General features: G+C 36.6%; 1 long non-coding RNA gene across 1 annotated transcript; it reads right to left on the bottom strand.

Annotated features, from left to right (window-relative positions):
* Window positions 1-1216: 1216 nt before the first annotated feature.
* On the bottom strand, window positions 1217-13492 carry LOC132640990 (uncharacterized). The gene is made up of 4 exons (XR_009582527.1): window positions 13245-13492; window positions 4406-4476; window positions 1896-3683; window positions 1217-1737 (listed from the first exon to the last, which is right to left on the bottom strand). It is a non-coding gene; the product is annotated as an uncharacterized LOC132640990 (long non-coding RNA).
* Window positions 13493-22286: the final 8794 nt, after the last annotated feature.

The raw sequence follows: 22286 nt of genomic DNA on the forward strand, positions 1-22286 counted from the left end.
CCATGTCATGTTTTTGTGCTATCAATCTCCTTAATTTACCCTAGCATTTCTCTTTACTGTATCAATGTCGCTTTTACAACTGCCATTACTATCATTCCAATAGTATCTAACTCAACTCTTGTAGTCATTAACGGTACTCCTAACTTAATCTCATCCTGCCATTACTCTTTTGCACATCGTCTTTTCTTGTTAGGACATATTACAAGCTTATATCTTGTCTCCTTTGGATTCTAGGAAAATTTCGGCAGAGTTTCCTCTATATTTCTTACTATCTCAAAACATGTACGCAGCAAATACCAACAATGCCTCACAGGGAAAATATATATATATATATATATATATATATATATATATATATATATATATATATATATATATATATATATATATATATATACGACATATCTCAGCCACACAGGGCTCCCACTTTCAAGTAAAAGCTCAAAGATGTCGAAACTTACCTCATATATCGCACTTCAAGATGTACCTGATCCTTTAGCGATCTGCCCTGTTATCCCTTTCTATTTACTTTCTCTTTCATCCTTCAGCTTTACATTTCCATCATATCTCAATATTCTTACTTTATTCGACACACATCTTTCGTATCGTCGCTTACCTTTGTTCTGATTCATTTAATCTGCTTAGTTCTCAACTTATAACTGAACTTATCATCAAGGGATACATTTAATCAATTTCTCTGTCATATGAACACTGACTTACCCCTATGACAATCAATTCATTATCATATAAATACATACTTCGATAACGTAGCCTCAACGAAAGGGCTTACCTCCGTAACTTTCAATGTCATCGATCACTTTCTTTTATCATTACCATTCTTCTGCTGCAACCAGGGGTTAGTATAAGGAATCTCATTTCCTATGGCTTAGCTCTATCGCACGATCTTAGAGATGAAAGAAGAGTAACCATCCTAAATGTCCTGTAGCCTCCTGTTTATTAGTGTGGCGCGCAACATACCATAAACAAAACTCTACTAGACACGGCTCGTAGACACTTCCTAGGACTAAACTGTTCTGATACACTTTTGTCACGACTCGACTAGGGGCCGTGACGGGTACCCGGGGCTAACCACCGAGCACCACTCATTTCCTTACTCGTCATAGTCATTATACATTCTTTACCATTCATAAACTCATAATCATAAGACAATCATTTTTCATTTGAAAACATAATTGATTTTATATACATACGCCCTTCGGCTATCAAAATAATTACATATACACCATAGTAGCATCATGAGACCATACTACCCACACATACGTATCTACGAGCCTCTACTAGAGTACTAGACATATAGACGGGATGAGACCCCTGTCACACCCTAACCTTACTAGGGTGTGATGGGCACCCGACCCCATATTCGGAGCCGAGCGAACCCTCTGACTCTTATTACATACATACTCTTTTCAGACTTTCAAATCAAATAAACATGACACACATAGTAAGGCTTTCAGAAACTTTCTTTCTATTATTCTCAAATAAAAAAAATCTGTAATCATATGGGATCCGTAACATATCACAAAATGTCACATCGGCTGATGAAGCCGCTTACAAAACTGATGTTCTGTACCCACGACTCTGTCTGTAAAGCCTCTAACACAAATCAGAAATCACAACTTATATACGCTCTGACTCGGCAACACTCCGGAAGGAAGTGGAGTTCGCCAATCCTGCTGAAACACCTTCTAGCAAAGTCTTCTACTCATCTGGGTGTACCTGCGTGGCATGAAACGCAGCCCCCGAAGAAAGGGGGGTTAGTACGAAATATGTACTGAGCATGTATAGCATAGAGTAATATGAACAGAATCACAAGCGGAATAAATAGTACAGAAGATTAAAGTAAGCACGATATGCAAAGTAATAAAAACACTTACTTAAAACACAAACCATGCATGCCAAGAACGGTATCCGGTCCCTTGCGGGACCCGGGGAACGTGGCGCCACCCTGCCTTTGGCGCCATACACATCATACTCCAGAAGATTTGCTCCGTAATCTCCGTCACACATCATAATATCACATCATAATATCACATCATATGTGGTTCGGCGAACCATAAACACATCATAACACCGTAACACATCTAACTCCGGAATACATATATGGCACCCGACCCTCAAGCGGGGGACCCGGCGAACCATACGCACGATGCATACCGGCCCGGGACTCGGCGAAAGAAGTAATGACACATGCACGAGCAGAGTAGTGAGAAACTATATGCACATAAATCAAGACTCGATAGATACGTACACTTACCGACATCTGAAGGCTCAGAAACAAGTTTCGGGTCAATCCGACTTAGTATAAGAAAGTTATGAGCGTTTGTAGTACAAAACCTTCTACGAACGTTTCAGAAGCCATTTTTGGAAAATCAAAGCAACAATCATAGCAAGTATCTTTCGGATATCGATACGGGTCAAATCAAATAGAGCTTTAGGAACCATATGTACGTATCAAAGTGTATCAAAGACTCAAGGGAATAATCGAACGTGCTAGCATTTGAAAATCATAACTTTAGTCATATAAATTATCTTTCGAATGCCATTCGGAAACATATCAAATAGGACTTTGGACATCATGGATACGCATCAAAACTATATGAAGTAGCTTATGGAAGTCAAGAATATTAGCCATCCTAGTGGCTCTAAGAATAGGAGTTTCTTTGGAATCATATACATATTGTCTGTTCGTTTCACAAAGATCATGCCAAAAGAAAGAAAGAGTAAGCCTTACATACCTGCTCCACGTCCTATTAGCTACGCTTAATTGTCCAAGATCGTTAGTCTACATTCAAGGAATTCACACAATCATTAGATTTGTCGTCATACGTTTGCCTTAGTTTCTCACATAACTTCACTTATATTCTATCGAAATTTTGGCAGCATTTCCCCTGTAAATACACCATCCCCGAGAATCTAACTCGATCAAATCAACAATCAACAATCCAAGAATTCAACTCGGCCAATTTACCAACAACAATATCAACAATCATACCATTAACTTCAACAATCAATCCAAAACATATTCTAACATTAATAACCTTCGTCACACAATTCAACGACATTCATTTATATTCAATTCAATCACATATAATCAAGCCAATACCAATAATCCCACATTCAAGTATTAATCCGAAATCTTTCTAACATGACTCAAGAATACTTCAAACAATTCACATAATATTCCAAACAACCCAACTGACATAATACTTCACCCGAAACCTTCCAAATTCAACAAGAACAATAGCGACACATTTCCTTCTTTCAAGTTCATGAATTATACCTACTACCCGAATCCTTCTCAACTCCACATATCCAACAACAACACATTCTTTCCTTCCAAATTCATAAACTATAATAATAGTCTATGCATTAACAACTTTATTCTCATAATGACAAGAAACTATACTAATGTCACCTTAACTTCTTCCATAATCCACAACAACAACAATCAAATACTAAATAAAAATCAATTCATCACATCTACACAACATGCTCTACATTCGGCCATCCCCAACATACATCAATGTCATGAATTTCATCCGTATCTACATCCTACAATACTCACAAATCATCTATAATACATGAAAGGAGGGGTTAAACCTTACCTTTATTCTTTGACTCCTCTTATTCGGCTAGAGCTTCCATTTTGCACCATGAGTACTCTGCTTGTTCCAAAAACCACTCCATGTTAATTAGGGCCTTCAAATTAGTTGGAATACTACAAGAAAATAATTTTTCTTCATCAATCTTCCATGGCTCAATTTTAGGAGCCATGGCCGAATAGCCCCCTTCTCCTTTTCTCAAGTTTCTTGTGTTGGAAGATGACTAACTTGTCTTGCTTTGTCATCTCTCTACATATATATATATATATATATATATATATGGCTCCTTCCAATACCATGTGAACACATGGCATCTTCTTGAAGTTTCTTAAACATTAAAATAAGATGACTAATTATCTTATTTTGTCATCACTCTTCCATGTATATATATATATATATATATATATATATATATATATATATATATATATATATATATATATATATATGCCACACGGCCAAAGTGGCCTTCTTCAAGAATTTTCTTGAACATTTGTGAAATTCTCATTTTGCCCTTAGCCTTCCACAATATTTCCATGAACCCTTTTGTGAATTTTACTTTTTACCCTTAGCCTTTCTCAATATTTCCATACTAATAATGTTCATAAATAATATTCACAAACAATTTGTACATTAAAATAATTTTGAAAAATGGTCTTGCCCTGAACATTCCACGACTACCTCGAAATATCTGAACGTACAAAGTATGGGCTATAACAACCCCGTCGTGACCAAAATACATATACATATATATATACACAAAAGTATAACCCGATTAGCACCTCCGGAATAATGGAGTGCTCCTGCAAATCTGCTGATAGCTCTTAAAGGTCTGCGCCGTCTCCCTATCTTCCTGTGTTGCATGAACACAGCGTCCAAAGAAAACAGACGTCAGTACAAATATTGTACTGAGTATGTAAGACATGAATGAAATAAACATGATAGAGAAATCATAAGTCATAAGGGGAAGGCAAAACCTGCGCGACCTTTAAGGACGAATACATTTCATACATATATCACATATACATAATCGTCATACATGAATCATCATAGCGTATACATCATCATGTCATGTAATTCATCATCGTAGTACTGTATCTGCTCATACACATAAAACATTATTCGTATTCGGCCATGTAGGGGCTCGACTATATCCGTATTTGGCCACGTAGTGGCTCGACAATATCACATATATATCTTCCATATTCGGCCACGTAGTGGCTCGACCATATCACATACATCATAACAAGGATCGGTATATCTCATCATCATCATTGTCATCACATACATCTTATAAGCGTATCGTAACCTTTCATTAATGCATACATTTAAATTTAAAGAAAATCTATGAAAATCACATCACATTCGTAGCATGGACTTCGTATGAATATCGTAGGATAGACTTTACAATCTCTGGGCTTAAGCTCAACATTACCACTATCGTTTATATAGCATATCTCTTACCTTTATCTTATATGAAATCCTCTATGAACATAGACTTGTAACTTTGCGGAACATTGGTCATAGGACATGCATTAAGGCTTATGGACAATCTATAACAATGTCGGGGTGATGTAAGGTCGAAAACCCCCGATTACATTATGGAGCATTCATAAGCATAATGCCTCACCTTAAAGGAACTAGCATATAAGGTGAGTATAGTCAATGAACAACATCGATGGATCGTAATATGGATCATTAGCCTTGTAGAACCATAATATTATAGGCCTTAGAATCTTTAGACTTAGACTCATCATCATTATTATCGCATTTGTAACATGCCTCTTATCTTATCCCATATGGCTATTCATGAACATAGGCTCTTAGTCTTCCGGAAGGTAGGACAGTCATGGAGAGGTAAGGAAAATACTATCATAGGAATCATATAAGGATCATTAGCTTCGTAGGAATATCATATCATGATCTTTGTGACTTCTAGACTTAGATTCATCTTCGACATTTTCATGCTTGTAACGTATCTCTTTTCTTTACCTTGGATGAAGCTTTTTATAGTCGCCGACTCATAGTTTTTGATATGTAGGAAAAATCATGAAGAAGGAGGGAATATCATATCATAGGATTCATTCCTTAGAAAGAAGGGGCTATCCTTTCATACCTTTTCCGTTTAGCTAATCTATCACTTGCTTGTTCTCCTTTGATGCCCACATTTCTACCTTCAAGAGAAGTCGTATGAACATTAGCCAATTGATTACTTAAACGTGCTTACTAAGGCTAAAGAAAATTGGGCAGCATTTCCTTTGTTTCTACTACTTTTCCCATATTCTACATCAACTCCCAAACATCCGTAACATCATTCATAATATCATAAATAACAATCATCATTTATCTACATTATCCATAATTCACAATTTCACTTCAATTTCCCCATAATCATGGTCATAATTCACTATTATGTTCTTTCACGTATAATGCTCATTCCATGTTATAAATGTCATTCATAATCTTCTTACAATCACAACATATCCATATTCACGATTCATTCCAAACTACTACTCAACAATAGCACTATTCCCACATTTATGACCCATTTTCTATATTCTTCAACAATCCAAGTGTTTCAACTTCTCAATATCTTAAACATCATGAAAATATCATAAAACGTACCTTAGATATTGTAGGATCAAGCCTTGAGTAGCAATACTCTTCTTGCCCCAAAAACCCTAACTCACTTCCTTTGAAATTTCTTAGCTTAGATGACTTTGATGGGTTTCATACTCTTGATTCTTGTTGGCTTGATGAAGTTGATCATCAATTTCCTTTGAATTCTTGTGGATGAAATGTATGTAACCTTCTAGAGGTCTTGAGAGGGATGAAGGAATGTGGGAAAATGAATTTAATGAAGTGGGAACATATATATATATATAATCAGAACTTATTCAACTCGTCGGGACTTCCACGGACACTTTCGCGGTCCGTGGAACACTTCACGGTTCGTGGAAGTGGTCGTGGTTCACCACTGGCCAGACATCATCTCTGCTGGGTATTCTACGGACCAATATACGGTCCGTGGAAGGTTTCACGGTCCGTGAAACATGGCCGTGGAACTCACAACTTTTCCGAAGTTGTTCTCGTCGTTTCGTTTGATCTCCAATCCTTATACAACCTTCTTAACACTTGTTTAACACTTCAATACCAATCTAAGGGTAGTTATAACTCTTTTCCAAAGCATCACTAAATCATCATTAACTCGTTACTCGTAATCCTTTCCGATACATCTCGTATGTCTTGCCTCCCCTTGGCAAACTTTCTTCTCTTACTTCGAATGTCTTTGAAATCTCATTTAGAATCATCAAATGTTATTTCTTACTTATCAAAACATCGCATATGTCGTGCCCTTCGTCAGTCTATTCACTGTGCATGAACGGAAAATTTTTTGAGGTGTAACAGTCTAAATGGCTACATAGGCTGGCATCAATGCTGTCCCAACCCATCGACCCCTCTGATTGCCAGTCAATGTTGTCTCCGTATCTATGGCTTCCTTAACAAAAGTGTCAAGCCATTCCAAGCTCTTTAATGAGGCATCTACCTCGTCTGTCAGACTCTTAATTATCTCCTGGTCATATTCCATTTTTGCTTGATGATCCATTTTTCTTCCTTCTATTTGCCTTTTCATTCTTCTAACTTGAATTGCATTCACAGCTTCCCTATCCTCAAGAAACTTGTACAGATATGGTCCTGGGGCGGCAGTACCATCTATCTCAGCCCTAAGCCACTCGTAGTAGATCGTGACTTAGGGCTGAGATACCTTATCTTCCTTTATCACATTCTTCCAATCTTTCTAAGCATCATTTATACCTTCAATATGACCTTCTTCATAATCTCGTACAAACTCTCCCATATTACCCATATTCGGAATAACTTGTCAAACTACCTAAGTACTCTCAATGGTACGTAGGTTCTGATTCCCCTAATGCCCATGAGTGGTCGATATGACCATCTACAGCTTTTAACACAAACAGCTTTGGTATGAAAATCAGGTACCCTCTACCTGATATGTTCTTCTCTCAGTCTGGAAAAGACGTGAGCCCATCCTCTTTTATCTTGAACCCCACAAGGCATAACAACGACTCCCAAATCATCCTCTCTTAGGGCCGAATCTCAGAGGGTAGATAAACCGCTCTTATCTAAATGCTTAAGTATCCACCATTGGACTAGGAAGTTGCAACCTTGGAAGTAATAATAATAGTTGTGGTACTCTCCCAAAGCTTGGTACATATATGATAGGATAATAGGGATGATGTCAAAATATTTGGTAAGCCCATTTGTTGTAGCTCCTCTAAGAACAACATGGGCAACAAAGACAACTCGGGTATCAATAGCTAGGGAGGCATTTACTGGAATACCATGGTTCCTAGTAGACAGATGATAAAGGCTAATGTTTGGTTAGCTTCCCAGGATTGGGGTTAGGGAAACCCAAGGATGCGGTTTTTGTACTCCTGTTTGGATGAATACCTTCCATATAACTCTCTAAAGGCTATAGTGGGTCCTTGTGCCCAATCGGCTTTGTTGACAGCAAACATGTCTTTGATTTCTTTTGGGGTAGGTTTGTGAGGGATAAGGATATTTTGAGCTAATTTCTTTTTGGATCTATTAGCACTTCCTATGCTTTCTAGGACATCTCTACTTCTTCTAAAGTGGGAGTCATCTCTATCTCTCCAAATCTGAACACCATTTTGTCGTTATCCCAATAACCGGTAATGATCTCTAGCAGCCCTGGATCCCAGTCATATCCATTAACGAAGGCAGATGCCCTATACAACTCTTTATTTCTTTCTTCTGATCATTAGTCAAACCTTTCCACCATATCACTAAACCTGGTGGTGGACCCACAACGATATCAATCTGCACATCAGGAGACATCTGCAAGACAAAACACTGTTAGTCCCCCCCCCCCCCCCCCGGAACAGTAATTTATTTCACACATGGCACAATAATGCTTCCAATTAGCAAATAGTGGGATGTAGTGTCCTCAGGTTTTTACACCATCTGAACGCAGTAAGGTGTCTTTCTTGTCCGATTTAGGTAGGTCGAGATACCCAAACCAATCTATGGTCAGAATGCGCTATATCAGTAGGGATTTGGTTCCGCTCTACACTAATTTTTCTAGAGTGGTTTTCAAACGAATGACATAGGTTACCCAAGCGGACAAGCTGGGGGTGGACTCTCTAAGGTTGTTGGATGACCGCATGCCCACTCGACCTTAGAGACCTCCAAAGAATATATTAAAGGTTTTTTAGTGAAGGCATGACCGCAGCTCATCCCGCGTCGTCACCCTTAGAAAAAATGTAAAATAAATGCCAGGAGTGGTGGAGTATGCATGCATGAATGACAGTTATATTTTGCGAAAATTTAAACACATAAACAATTTATATCATACAACACACAAATTATTGGAACCCTTATTGATAAAACCTTAAATTGTCTCTAGCGGAGTCGCCATCTGTAGCGGGTTCTATTTCTTCCGATTCTTATTTGCACTTGCCTCATTTAAAAAGTAATGTGTCCCGGGAAAGTACGGTTATCAATCGTACCGAGAAAAAGGAAAAAATATACTTCTACGTGGATGGTGCTCTAAATGGACCTATTTTAGAGTTGCCACATAATTTTTAGGAAATTAGGAAAACCAATTCGAAAATAGTTCATTTAAAGCAGTTAAGTTTCAAAAGAAGCCTAATCTAACCAAAGTATGGGTAAGGGTTCTGGTGATCCCCGGCGAAGGTGTTAGGCACCCCGGTATTAAGGATCCGTAAAATACGGTTGACACGGGTTCTAATAATATGTCTATGTAAATATAAATTGGTTGTGATAAAAATAGTTTTTGTTTTATATCTCCGCAAATAGGAATTAGTCATTTATGCAAAATATCCCCCCGTTTCAAGAATCAAAAGTGGTAAAATTTGTCCCAAAATTGGGCGTTTAGGGTGTCGGACTAGAACACTTAGGCTAATACCCAGTAGGACTCTACGTAAGTCCACCCAAAAAATAGTTTTGAAAAAAATAATTTTAAGGTATGGAAAAATAGTTTTTTAAAAAATAATTTAGGCATGCTTTTATAGTCCATACAGTATTCTACATATATAGTCCATTTTTATTCTATCTTTTGCTAAGTTTTAGTCAAATTTTATCTTTTAGTCTAAGTCTAAATAATCACAATTAGTCCCACAAGTTTTGAATATTGGTCTAGATCTGTCCATATGTCATAAGTCTACAGGTTTCATAAATGTTCAAATCAGTCCCAAATTTCATAAAAATCGACAGTTTTTGACCTTTTATTCACATCAGTCCCAAGTCGTGTTAATGCTCCAAATTTAGTCCTATTTTTTGTGGCAAATTCATTTTGGCGACTTTAAAACATGGCAATCTCATAAGGGTTCCAATTAACACGATAATTATGCAAATAACAATTTAAAGTACATAATCACGTTAGTGGGCCCCGTTAAGGCCCACCAACGGGTTTGAATGGGCAGAAATACAAACGGGTATGCGTAATATTAGTATATGTTCATGAACTAAACTAAGTACAAAAATGGAAATTACAGTAATCATTACACAAACAAAAATAAATTACAATTTATTTTGGACTGATCCACTTAGCAATTCAGTGACGGCAAGTGGTCCAAAGGTGGTCCAAATGGGAAATAAGCCCAAGCAATAATAATGATAAGCCAGGTATAGTAACTCAAATGTCAGGCCCAAAATAACAGGCCCAAGTCCTTATCCTCTTGAAAAATTTCTAAGTGTCAAAGAGTAGTATACATGGTATACCATTAGATATACTATTCCATTTAAAAAAAAAAAATCTAAGTGTTAGGGCTATGAGATACATGATATACGCACTTAATATATCTCATATGGAGAGCAAAACCCTTTAAAGGGCATACCCTCCATATACACTAATATACACTAGGTATTCAGACCTTACTAACTAAAGAACATCACACAACCGCATGGCAAATTCAATTTAAGTATAACTAGGACCAAGATATCTCATAAATTCTTATCCTAAGTCAAGAGTCTTGTCCGCAGTATAAACACTTAGCAGATGAGTTCAAATACGCTAGGATAGGCAATGAATCCAGTTAAGGTATCAAATCTATCAACAAACAAGGTAAGGCTGCTGTCAATAGATCCCAAAAGCAGTAGTGATATAGTAGAAAGACAAAGAAAAATGAGAAAGTTTCCAGTTAAACCAAACACATAATCAAGACAAGGTATAGACCATATACTAATCTTCCAGTTTTAGAAATCAGGATCCAATGAGCCAAGAGAATGAATTAGACTAATCCAAAATGTGTTCTCAGAGTAATCTAATGTTCAATTTTTTAGTTTCAAATTTCCAAATAAAAGGTTATAGAAATAAGATTATGAGTACAGGAGACCAATTCAACTCAAAACATGACCAAACTGCCAAATGATGCAAGTTACAGATTCAAAATAGTCAAAGGTTCTCAGTTTTACTTTCAAGGTGGCACAGAGGAATTAAGGACATAAATGTAGGTCAAGAATGGCCAATATATGTTTCAAACACAGAAAAAATTCAAGTTAAAGTCAATCTAGGCAAATCCAAACAGTCTAAGAAGATGCAAATGATACAGGATATGGTACAATTCTAACAAGCAGAGAAGGGAGAATATGGTGCATAAATTACAGGATTATCCAAAACAACTATCCAAGAGACATACATACCCTGCACTTGGCCCCTTTTGAATACTTTTGTTTTAGCTTTAAGCTTTCCTGTACACTTAAACTCAAATTCAGAGGGCACAAGTCTCACAACAACTGTTTATAAATCCTTTTGACATGGACAAATGAAAAGAATAGCCAGTTCCACAAATAACACTTAACAATTCAAAAATAATAATAATTCAGACCATCACACTCAGTTTTAAACAAAAGATTAAGTTTCCAAAAAACTCCTTATACTTCTAACTCTTTTAAACAACTTGACAGAAGAGGCATTGACAACACATACAAGGTCTAACATGATGCTCAAACAAGTCAACAAGTCAGACAACAAGTGACATAAACTTTCAAAACCATCTTTTGCACTCAAGTTATCATTTCTAAAGACCATATATTCCATCAGCAGTCACCATAGTCTAAAACAAACCCCAAAATTCACAAGTCAAATCTAAAACAACTCAACCTTTTAAGGAGACACTCTAAAGGACTTAAAGAAGACAGAACAACATTTACAAAGGGGAGACAGTCTCATAAGTTACCCTTCCTTACCTCTTAAGACCTTTTACAACCATACAGCTTTAAAAGAGACCAGAAGCATAGACTGAGGCTCATAAAATTCCAAACAAGAAACTAGATTTCATTTTAAGAACTCACTTTTAAGATCCCATAGACACACTTCACAAGTCATCTTAAGTAAGATTGTTTCACTAAAAATAAAAAAAACAGTTTTAACCAAGGTGCTTCAAAAGGATTAAAGTCCATGTGCCACCAATATCATATAACAGTTTCAACTTTCTGAACCTATCAATCCAAATTGGACACACAACACAACAAAACGTATTCTTCCTTCAAGTTTTAGATTTAGATAGTTTTGAAACCAACAGAAATCACACAAGGAAAAACCAATTTCATCACAGTAAAGCCATAAAAGAGCATTGTTACTAGTTCTAAAGCACTGTTGGATTCTGAATTATATAACTCAACAAACAACTACATTCCAAATTTAAACCTCATAACTGGATTCTAAACTGCCTAATAATCGTTGAATAAGTAAAGTAAAACCAAAGATTTCCAAAACCTCCATAAAACAGCAACAAGTTTAAACAACATCAATATGATATACAGGATCTGAAAATACTACTAATGCAACCATATTCTTAAAACTAAAATGAGCATCAAACCCCCTTTCCATCTAATCATAGAATCAAGCAACATTATCATGAGTCAAGTATATATTTAGGCCTCAATATAACAAATTCACCATGTCTAGAGCCCATTTTAACAGTTTCGAATTAGTTTTTTTTCCAAAATCAAACAATCTCTAGAAATCCACTTAAAACTAAATCAGACCATTAATTTAAATAGATATGTATCAATAGATTATTTTAAGAGTAAAAATCAAGGTTTCAGATTCATTTTAGGACTTGTTTTTATTATGTGATCATTTCCAAACCATTTTAAAGTGTCATCTAGGCTAGGTGGTTTCCTGACAATTAGTCCAAGAGAAAAGGTCTGTTTAGACCCTTTGGGACAATTTTAGCAAAAAGACTACACCATAAGCAATCAAACATTCATTTTTATTAAAAAAACAAGAAAGGTAGAAAATAAAACTTCATAGAACTCTGAAATTAATGTTAAAGGAAATAAACTATGGTCTAAAACCAACCTTTCTTCCTCATTTAAACTTATTTGAACCTTATATTGCTAGTATTATAGAAACAATAACATGATAAGAATCAATGAAACAGTAAACCAAAAAAAGAAACCTTTATATCCACACAAACACACTTAAGCTAACATTCATGCCAAATTCTAACAGAAAACCGGCTTAGAACATCAATCAAGGAACTATAACCAAGTTTAATGCATAAAAGAAAACTGAAATGGGTATGAAGTGAAATGAAAATAGAATTTTACCTTTTTGTAGGGCAACCTAAAGATCATGGAGGAGGGGTTGGATCAACACTTCAATATCAACACCCAAGAGTCTTTTTGGAAAAAGAAAACAACCTTTTCTTTTGAATTTTTTGTAATATCTTGTAGTATATTTTGGATAGTATATGTATAATGTAAGCATATTGTAGTATTTCAGTAATATATCTATAGTGTTCTTGGTTTTTTTTAATTGGATTCTAATAATAGGAGTTTAAGACCTTTTTTCCTCCTCGGAATTTTTTCCCCAAAAAAGAAAGTCCCTTAAAATGGCAACAAATTCTTCTATTTATAGCACAGGTTGAGGGGGTAAGGATAAAAAAATAGGAAGTTCTAGATTTTCTAGAATTTTCCCCCAATTCCAAAACTCTACCAATTCAATTTCAGTAAAAGCCAAATGGATTTGCCACAATTTTGTACTAATTCATACTGCATCCAATCACAAATAAACACTAAATCACATAATACAACAAACTGTACCCTAAATTCAAATTAATTCTAATAAATTAGCCAAAAAATTTAATAGTACACCTAGTCATCTAATAAAACAAAAATGCAACTTTTTAACGGTACAAATCGTACCCAAACAGATAAGAAACCCCAAACCTAGTACCCGATTTTTGGAAGGGACCTATGGGAAATTTCCCTAGGTCCTTTAAATTTTGTGAGTAGTGCACAAGTTGGCTTGAGGCTCAAGGCCTCGCCCATGGCTACTACGTACGTGAAGAGCCCGAGCAACATCCTAAGCCCTATTCGAGTCAAAATCAAAGATCAAAACAAAAAAGTTGTGCAAAAATAAACCTGGCAACCATAAGAAAACACGATAGAGGGTAGAAACCCTCAAAAATCCGGTGTACAACAGCCATGAAACGCCATTAATTAGACTGGAGATCAAAACCCTAACGCCGTCGCCATTTCTCTTGAAAGGAGAAGAGAAGTCGGGTGTATGGGAAAATAAGAGTGGGGGGGGGGGGGGGGGTAGAAGTTTATTCCAGCCTTTTTTTTTTTAAACCCCCCCCCCCCCCCCTTAGTTTTTAAAAGTTTTAAATTAGCCTTCCCCCAATTTAAACCAAATAATGAACAAGTAATATAAATAACATATATAACTCAATAAAATAGTTATTTAGACTAATTTAAAAAAAAAATCACAAATTTAAATTTTAGCTCCAAAACAAGACTAATATTGATATAGTTCCGGAGGATATTTAAGAATGTGAAAGATGCGGTAAAAAATAAGCCGTAATTCATACGTCGTCTTGATTAACAATTTTCCCGAGCTAGACGGAGCAGGATACATATTTTATTTTTGAATTATATTTATGAAAGTAAATAAATCGTAATTTCTTGTAATTGCTATTTTTAGGAAAATAATAATCAAACGTCAATCCTTGCAATTTTCTCCGGATTTTTTTTTTAAATTTCCAGAATTTTTAAAGGGCATCGTTGCTCCGTCTTGGAATTGTGAAATTTAAGAATCAAAATACGCATTTTATAAGGTGAAAATTAGGTGTCAACAGGTTGCAGATCTGTTGGCGAAATACGGAAGGAAGTCAATGGGACCTTATATGGAAAGAAACAATCCTTATATTTTTGAAGCATTTCCTTCTTTTGTAACTACTACTTCTTATAGAGATGCTTGTGGAACTTTTTCATAAAGATCAGTTCCTTTATGTATTAATATATAAATAAAATCCTTCCGTTTAAGCAAAAAAAAAAAAAAGCACTTGGCAACTTCAGGAATACATTCAACAGATCCAAGACATGAGTTCTTGATAAGTTGTGCTATTCTGTGTTTTGATGATTTGACAAACTAATTCGAGGAACAGATATGTTTTTAGAGGAGCCAGATGGGATCAGGTTCTAGACGTTGCAAGTCAACTCTACAGTTATAAATCTGTTGACACTGTACTGACTGGCAACAGTGCAGCAGCACAGCTGTAGTTTGCTAGTGGTCAAAACAAAAGGAAATGTCACTTTCATATCAACCCACTTGCTCCACCTATATAAACAACATGTTACAAGTGAAAACCTAACACTTGCAAATCTGAAAATAATCTCACATCTTAAGTGCAAGCCGCCGCCTCTCAAAGTGCTCTCAAGAACAAAGTTGCAACAAACGGAAGGACCAGTTCCCAATCACTAAATATGCCTTAAGTCCTCAGGTTTGTCGAGTCTTTGTCTTTTGTTCTTTATCTTGTATTCCTACACTGCTTTCAAGAAGTGTCATAGTAGGACAGTTTCTCAATTATTCTAAGTTGTTCACTTGGCTAAAGTTAGTCAAGGTGTGTCTTTGCAGTAGAGTTATTGTAAAGGTCTTGCAATAGAGTTATTGTATGGGGGGAGGAATTAAGAGTTTAATTCCTAGGTTGTAGTAGTTTGTAATATGAAGTTTGCTCGTTTATAATGAAGTTTGAGCAAAATCCTACTGCAATGGGTCGTGGTTTTACTCCTTTGAGTAAGGAGGTTTCTACGTAAATATCTTGTGTTATTTACTTTCTGTCTGACTTAAGGGAACAGATAGAGTACCTGGTTCTCTATACTGTTTGGTGGACTCATATATTCTATCAATTAGTATTAGAGCAAGTTCGTTCTAAAAATATTAACACCTAAAAATGATCTTTCTCATTGCTGCTCCACCATATCTAGAGGAAGGACAGTCTATCACAAGACCACCAGGACTCAATGGAAAGTATTATAGATGGTAGAAGGAAAGAATGCATGAATTTATCATGGCTGAGGACTTTGAGCTATGGGACATCATTTGTGATGGTCCTCATTTTCCTATGAGGACTGATTTGCCTAGCTTTGTAATAGATCCAAAAACAAGGAAGGATTAAAATGAGGCTGACTAAAAGGCTATAGAAAAGAATTTAAAGCAAAGAAAATTCGAGTTTGTGGTATTGAACCTGATGAGTACAATCGTATCTCATCATGTGAAACTGCAAAGAAGATCTGGGAAGCTCTTCAAACTGCTCATGAGGGAACAAGTCAAGTGAAGCAGTCCAAGATAGACATGATTACCACAGAGTATGAACTCTTTAAGATGAAGGATGGTGAGTCCATTTGGGACATGCATACCAGGTTCACCTCCATAATCAATAAACTTCATTCCCTTGGTGAAATCATTCCAACCAACAAACTGGTTCGTAAAATACTCAGTGTACTACCTAGTTCTTGAGAAAACAAAGTTAATGCTATCTCTGAAGTCAAGGACTTGCAAAAACTGACCATTGATGAGCTCATTGGAAACCTTAAAACCTGTCTGTAAATGAGAGAGCCAAAGAGAGAGAAAAACCTTGTTCTCAAAGCTGCAGCTAAAAGTGACTCTAGTGATGATGAGTCTGCCATGGCTTACCTCACTAAAAGATTCCAAAAGATGGTTCGAAAAAATGGTGGGTTCCCACATAAAGGAAGCTTTAGCAAGAACCCCAAAGGAAATGACTGCTGTCACAAATGTGGGAAACCTGAGCCTTTCATCAAGGAGTGTCCTCTCCACAAGCAGGAATATTACAAGAACAACTCTGAAAAAGCAGCAAAGAGGAACCAAGTTCCTGACATAAAAAATTCAAAAGAAGATATGCAACTGACAACGTGGTAAAGCAAGCTTTGGCTGTCTGGGGAGACACTTCCAGTGAATTTGAAGATGGAGATGATTAAGGAGATGCATCTATGATGGTTGTTGATGATGGACCATCAGAAAATGAGTCAATCTTTGCACTCATGGCTGAATCTGACCGTGACGATGAGCAAGATGAGGTAAATTTTCTTGATGTTCTGAAAAACATGAAAAATTGCTCTCAGAAAGAATTAATGTCATTAGCAAATGTGTTAATTGATGCTTATCATAGCCTCGTAAAAGAAAAGATGTTCTAATAGATGAATTTGGTGAAATAGAACAAGAAAGGGATACATGGTAGACACTATCATAAATTTGATGGAACAGTTTGAAGAAGTGTCTAGAGAAAGATCTTTCTTAAAAAGTCAAACTAAAAAATGGATGGATACACCTACTAGAGTAAAGGGAGAAGCTAGTAAGATTAAGCTTGAGCTTGAAAGTGAACTTAACAAAACCAAAATGAAACTTACTACTGAGCTTGAAAGGAATAGACAGCTTCAAGAAAACTTGAAGAGGTTGAAAAATGATCTTGATAAGTCACTTCACTAGACCTGGTCCTCTGATGTGATTACTTCTATTTACAAGAGTAACACAAGAGGTAGACAAGGTGTTGGATTTCAAAAAACTAAATTTCCTTATAATCCTCATAGCAAATATGTCCCTACCTTTGAAAACTGGTTATGCACCTATTGTGGTCAAACAGGTCATTACAAGGATGCTTGAAAAGCTAAATTTCAAGTTGTTGAGAAAAATAAGAAATTATTTGAGAGGGAATCTAAAACAGAGGGACCCGGTACCCGAAAAAGAAAAACTGAATTACCCAGAAGCCATTTGTACTCTCATAACTCAAGTTGGATAACTTTCAAACAGTTCAAAGGAAAATCTTCCCTCACAGTACTGCTTTGCTATCGGTCACCCATGAGTATTTAGTGTTGCAAGGTGGTCCTTGCTGATTCACATGGTTCTTTCTTACTTCTAATGAAAAGGCTTTAGCCAAATTTGTTCCAATTCCAAGAGCTCGGATCGAATCGGTATTGGACTAAACGAAGTCTATTTCATCCTTTCTATCATTCAAAGGCACCCAAGATGGTTTGAGTTCCTAAATCTAATCAATGACTCTGGTTGCAGGGTGGAGTGAGAGGAAGCAGTCAAAATGGTACATGGATAGTGGCTGCTCAAAAAAGAAGGGAGTGTGTTTTTTGGGAATGACAAGAAAGGTTGCATTCTTGGCGTTAGAAAAATTGGCAAGACACTCTCCCATGCAATAGAAAATGTAAACTATGTGGATGGCTTGAAATACAGCTTGTTGAGTGTTCTCAAATCTGTGATAGAGGAAATGAAGTAAGGTTCACATCTGGTTCTTGCACTGTCACAAACATAACATCAAATCTGGAGAAGTGGTCTTGACAGCAAGGAGATACAAGAACATCTATGTGGTAGATTTTGATTCTCTAAGGAATGATCTGACATGCCTCAGTGCTCTTGATAATGAAACTGATCTATGGCATAGACGGTTGGGGCATGCAAGCTTCTTACTGCTGAACAAGCTGATTGCGAAGGACCTGGATCATGGCCTGCTAAAGATCAAGTTCACAAATCACAAGGTGTGTGATTCTTTTGTAAAAGGAAAGCAGGTCAGATCGTCATTTAAACCAAAGAAAGTGGTAAGTACCTCGAGGCCACTTGAACTTCTTCATTTGGATTTTTATGGGCCAATTAGAATTCCAACTAGAGGGGGAAAGAGGTACATTTTTGTCATTGTTGATGACTACTGTAGATTCACTTGGACTTTATTTCTGAGAACCAAAGATGAAACCTTTGGTGTCTTTATTGCCTTTGTGAAACAAATTCAAGTGAGACTGAGGAATCAGATTGTCAGTATCAGATCTGACCACCACACGGAGTTTGAAAATATAAAGTTTGCTGAATTCTATGCTGAAAATGGCATAAGTCACAACTTCTCTGCACCAAGGACACCTCAACAAAACGGTGTTGTTGAGAGAAAAAACAAAACTCTTGAATATATGGCTAGAATAATGCTAATAGCCAGTAGTGTTCCTAAAAGTTTTTGGGCTAAAGCTGTTAACACTACTTGCCACTTGAAAAACAGGTGCATGATCAGGTCCCTACTTGAGAAAACTCCCTATGAATTACTCAATGGGAGAAAACCCAAGCTAACTTACCTGAGAGCCTTTGGTTGCAAATGCTTCGTTCTTAACAATGGTAAGAAAGCTTTGGGCAAGTTTGATGCTAAAAGTGATGAAGGAATTTTTCTTAGTTGCTCTTCACACAGTAAGGCTTACAAGTCTACAACAAGGGAACTCAATGTATTGAATAAAGTGTCCATGTGATTTTTAATGAATCAAACAACTTGGGTGATAGAGGCACACATGATGATGAAACAGAAGATGGGGAATTTTCAAAAGTTCTTGATGAGGCCATTAAAATTCCAAATGGAAAGACTGAATTGATGAGTCAAGTAAAGCAAAATGATGAAGATGGTGCAGAATCCCAAAGAAGCACATAGGAACTTGGTTCCTCTATTACTCCTCATGAAGCTGAGCATCGAGTAGCTGATGCAGCATCTGGAATCCCTGAGGCTGGACAAACCAATTATGAAGGTCAAGCCTTTGATGAATATAATGACGGTTCAACCATAGAGTAATCGGGTCCCTCGAACCCTCAAAGTACTGGCCAACCTTAGGTGCAAGTATCAAACTGGAAGCACAAGGGATCTCATCCACTTCATAATGTGATTACTCCCTTAGATTCTGGTATTCAAACTAGATCTAGGGCGAGAAACTTGTTGGCCTTTTCAGCCTTTCTGTCTCAAATTGAACCCAAAAATATTAAAGAACCATTGAAAGATGCTGACGGGATAACGGCTATGCAAGAAGAACTCCATTAATTTGAAAGGAACAAAGTGTGGCACCTGGTCCCTAGACCTTTAGACCGAATTGTGATAGGAACCAGGTGGGTGTTTCGCAACAAGCTTGATGAATTTGGAAACACAATAAGAAACAGGGCAAGGCTGGTGGTTCAGGGTTACAATCAAGAAGAAGGGATATACTATGATGAAACTTTTTCCCCAGTTGCAAGAATGGAAGCAATCAGGATTCTTGTTGCTTTTGCATCTTATATGAAATTAAAATTGTTCCAAATGGATGTTAAAAGTGCTTTCTTGAATGACTATGTTACACCTCTCACTTTAAGAGCATGAGCATGCCACACACTTCACCGTATTAATGGAGTATCGGAGATGTCCCATGAAGTTTTGGAAGGTACAAGCCATGGGAAGTACATAACAATGAAGTAAAGGATGAATTACAATCTCGTAAGTCGTAACTGGGAAGGACAACCTTGGAACCAAAGGACATGACCCTTATCAAGTATGATTAATAATAGATATCATGTATGGAGAGTTTTGGCAGATTCTGGGACTAAGCAAATAGAAGAAAATGAGTTGTCAAAAATTTGGAAAAAAGTTGGCAAAATTTTGGGTCAATTTTAGAGGGGTATATCTTCGGGTATATCAGGAGTTTTAAGGTGTTTCAAAATCCTAAAATGAAGTTCGTTAAGGCTAGTTTCCAACGCAACAAACCATTCATCAATACGACATTGGAGTAGGGAGTTATGGGCGTTTTAAAATGGACAACCAGAGGAATCCGAACCTAGGCGGAAAATCCAGAAAGCTCACTTAAAAGACCACTTATGTGGTGACCCAGCCCAATCCGAATTTGGCACCTATAAAAGGGCCTCTATACTTCATTTTATTCATTTTTCTTCAACTCCACACCTCTCTAGAATCTCCCATACTTCTCTCTCCATTATAAGAGTGTTCTTGAAGGTTCTCAACCATTCAAAAACATTCTATACCATCAAAAAGAGGATCAACTCCAAAACCCCACGCTAATTCATAGAGAAGGATTGTTCTTGTCTCTACTTAATGTTGTGATGAATTTGGTCTTGGAAGAAGTTGAGTGGGGTGAAGTTCTTCTAATGTAAGGTATGTTCTCCATCCTACTTCTCATGATTAAGTTGATTTGAAGGTCTAGCAAGTCCTATAAAAGAAAAGAATCAAAGTGGAGAAGTCACAAAGTATTGAATTGAAGATGATAACTATGGGATGAATTTGAAAGGAGATTTTGGATTAAATTGGGATTAAATTGAATATAATTCTTTGATTATGGTATTGTGGATATTGTTATGGTTGGTTGAGAAATTGGGGAAAAACATCGTGTGGGATGTTTTATGGAGTATATTGGTGTTTATGATGTTGTTGTTGATATTAGTATTGTTATTATTGTTGTTTTGTTGGTATTGTGATTTCGGGCTAGGGATATAAAAAGGGGAGATGCTACCCGAATTTCGGCAGATTTTAAAAGAAAATAATTCGAGGGCTTAAGACAAGCATATGACGATAAGCCTAATAATAGTATAAATTTTCTTGAATGTAGATTTACGATCTTGGAAGGATAAGCGTTAAGTAGTGGGAGAACGAAAAGGTATGTTAAGGCTAAACCCTTTCTTTCTAGAGGCATGATTCTTTTCTTATGAACCCATATGTGTTTTCCATAATATTCTATTTCCCCAAAAAGCTAGAAGTTTATGATTCTTAAGGTTCTTATGATGCCAAAGATAGATGTTTGCTATAATGATAATGATGATGATGATTATCCCATTCTAGAGACTCCAAAGCTTATGGATTTGATGCTATTATGAGATTATTGAGTTTATTTCATGAATTTCTTGATTCTATTTATTATTGTTGATCTCACCTTATAATAATTGTTCTTTCAAGGTGAGATATAGCGATGATGATTGTTCCATAACATAATCGGAGGTTACCGACCTTACGTTACTCTGATAGAGTTGTAGCTTTTATTTGGGCTCTCATGCATACTTATGTATATGTATGATTACACCGGGCCTAATTGGCTGGGCAGACACCACTACGGTGGGCGTAGTGGGTGGCTTACGATAATGATAATAACACCGTGTCTACATGGCATGGGCTGATACCACTAGTGGGCGGTGTGAGATAATTACCCTGAACACGAGAGGCTCGGACGCGGGCTAATGATGATAACACCGTTCCTATATGGCTGGGCAGTTTACTTGTATATATTTATGATGTTGTTTAAAAAAATAAAGTTAGCATGCATGATATCGGCCTTAAGGGGCAATCAGATATACAGGTTATCTCTTTATCTCATGCTTCTTTATTCTTGTTTATATTGTTATTCATGCCTTACATACTCAGTACACTGTTCGTACTGATGTCTTTTCTTGTGGACGCTGTGTTCATGCCCGCAGGTAGATAGGGAGACGAATCAAATCCATAGGTGTTTTATCAACGGATTATCAGGAGCACTCCACTTACTTCGAAGCTGCAGTCTATTAGTATTGGT

The sequence above is a fragment of the Lycium barbarum genome, chromosome 5 (genome assembly GCF_019175385.1).
Source record: "Lycium barbarum isolate Lr01 chromosome 5, ASM1917538v2, whole genome shotgun sequence".
Lineage (NCBI taxonomy): Eukaryota > Viridiplantae > Streptophyta > Magnoliopsida > Solanales > Solanaceae > Lycium > Lycium barbarum.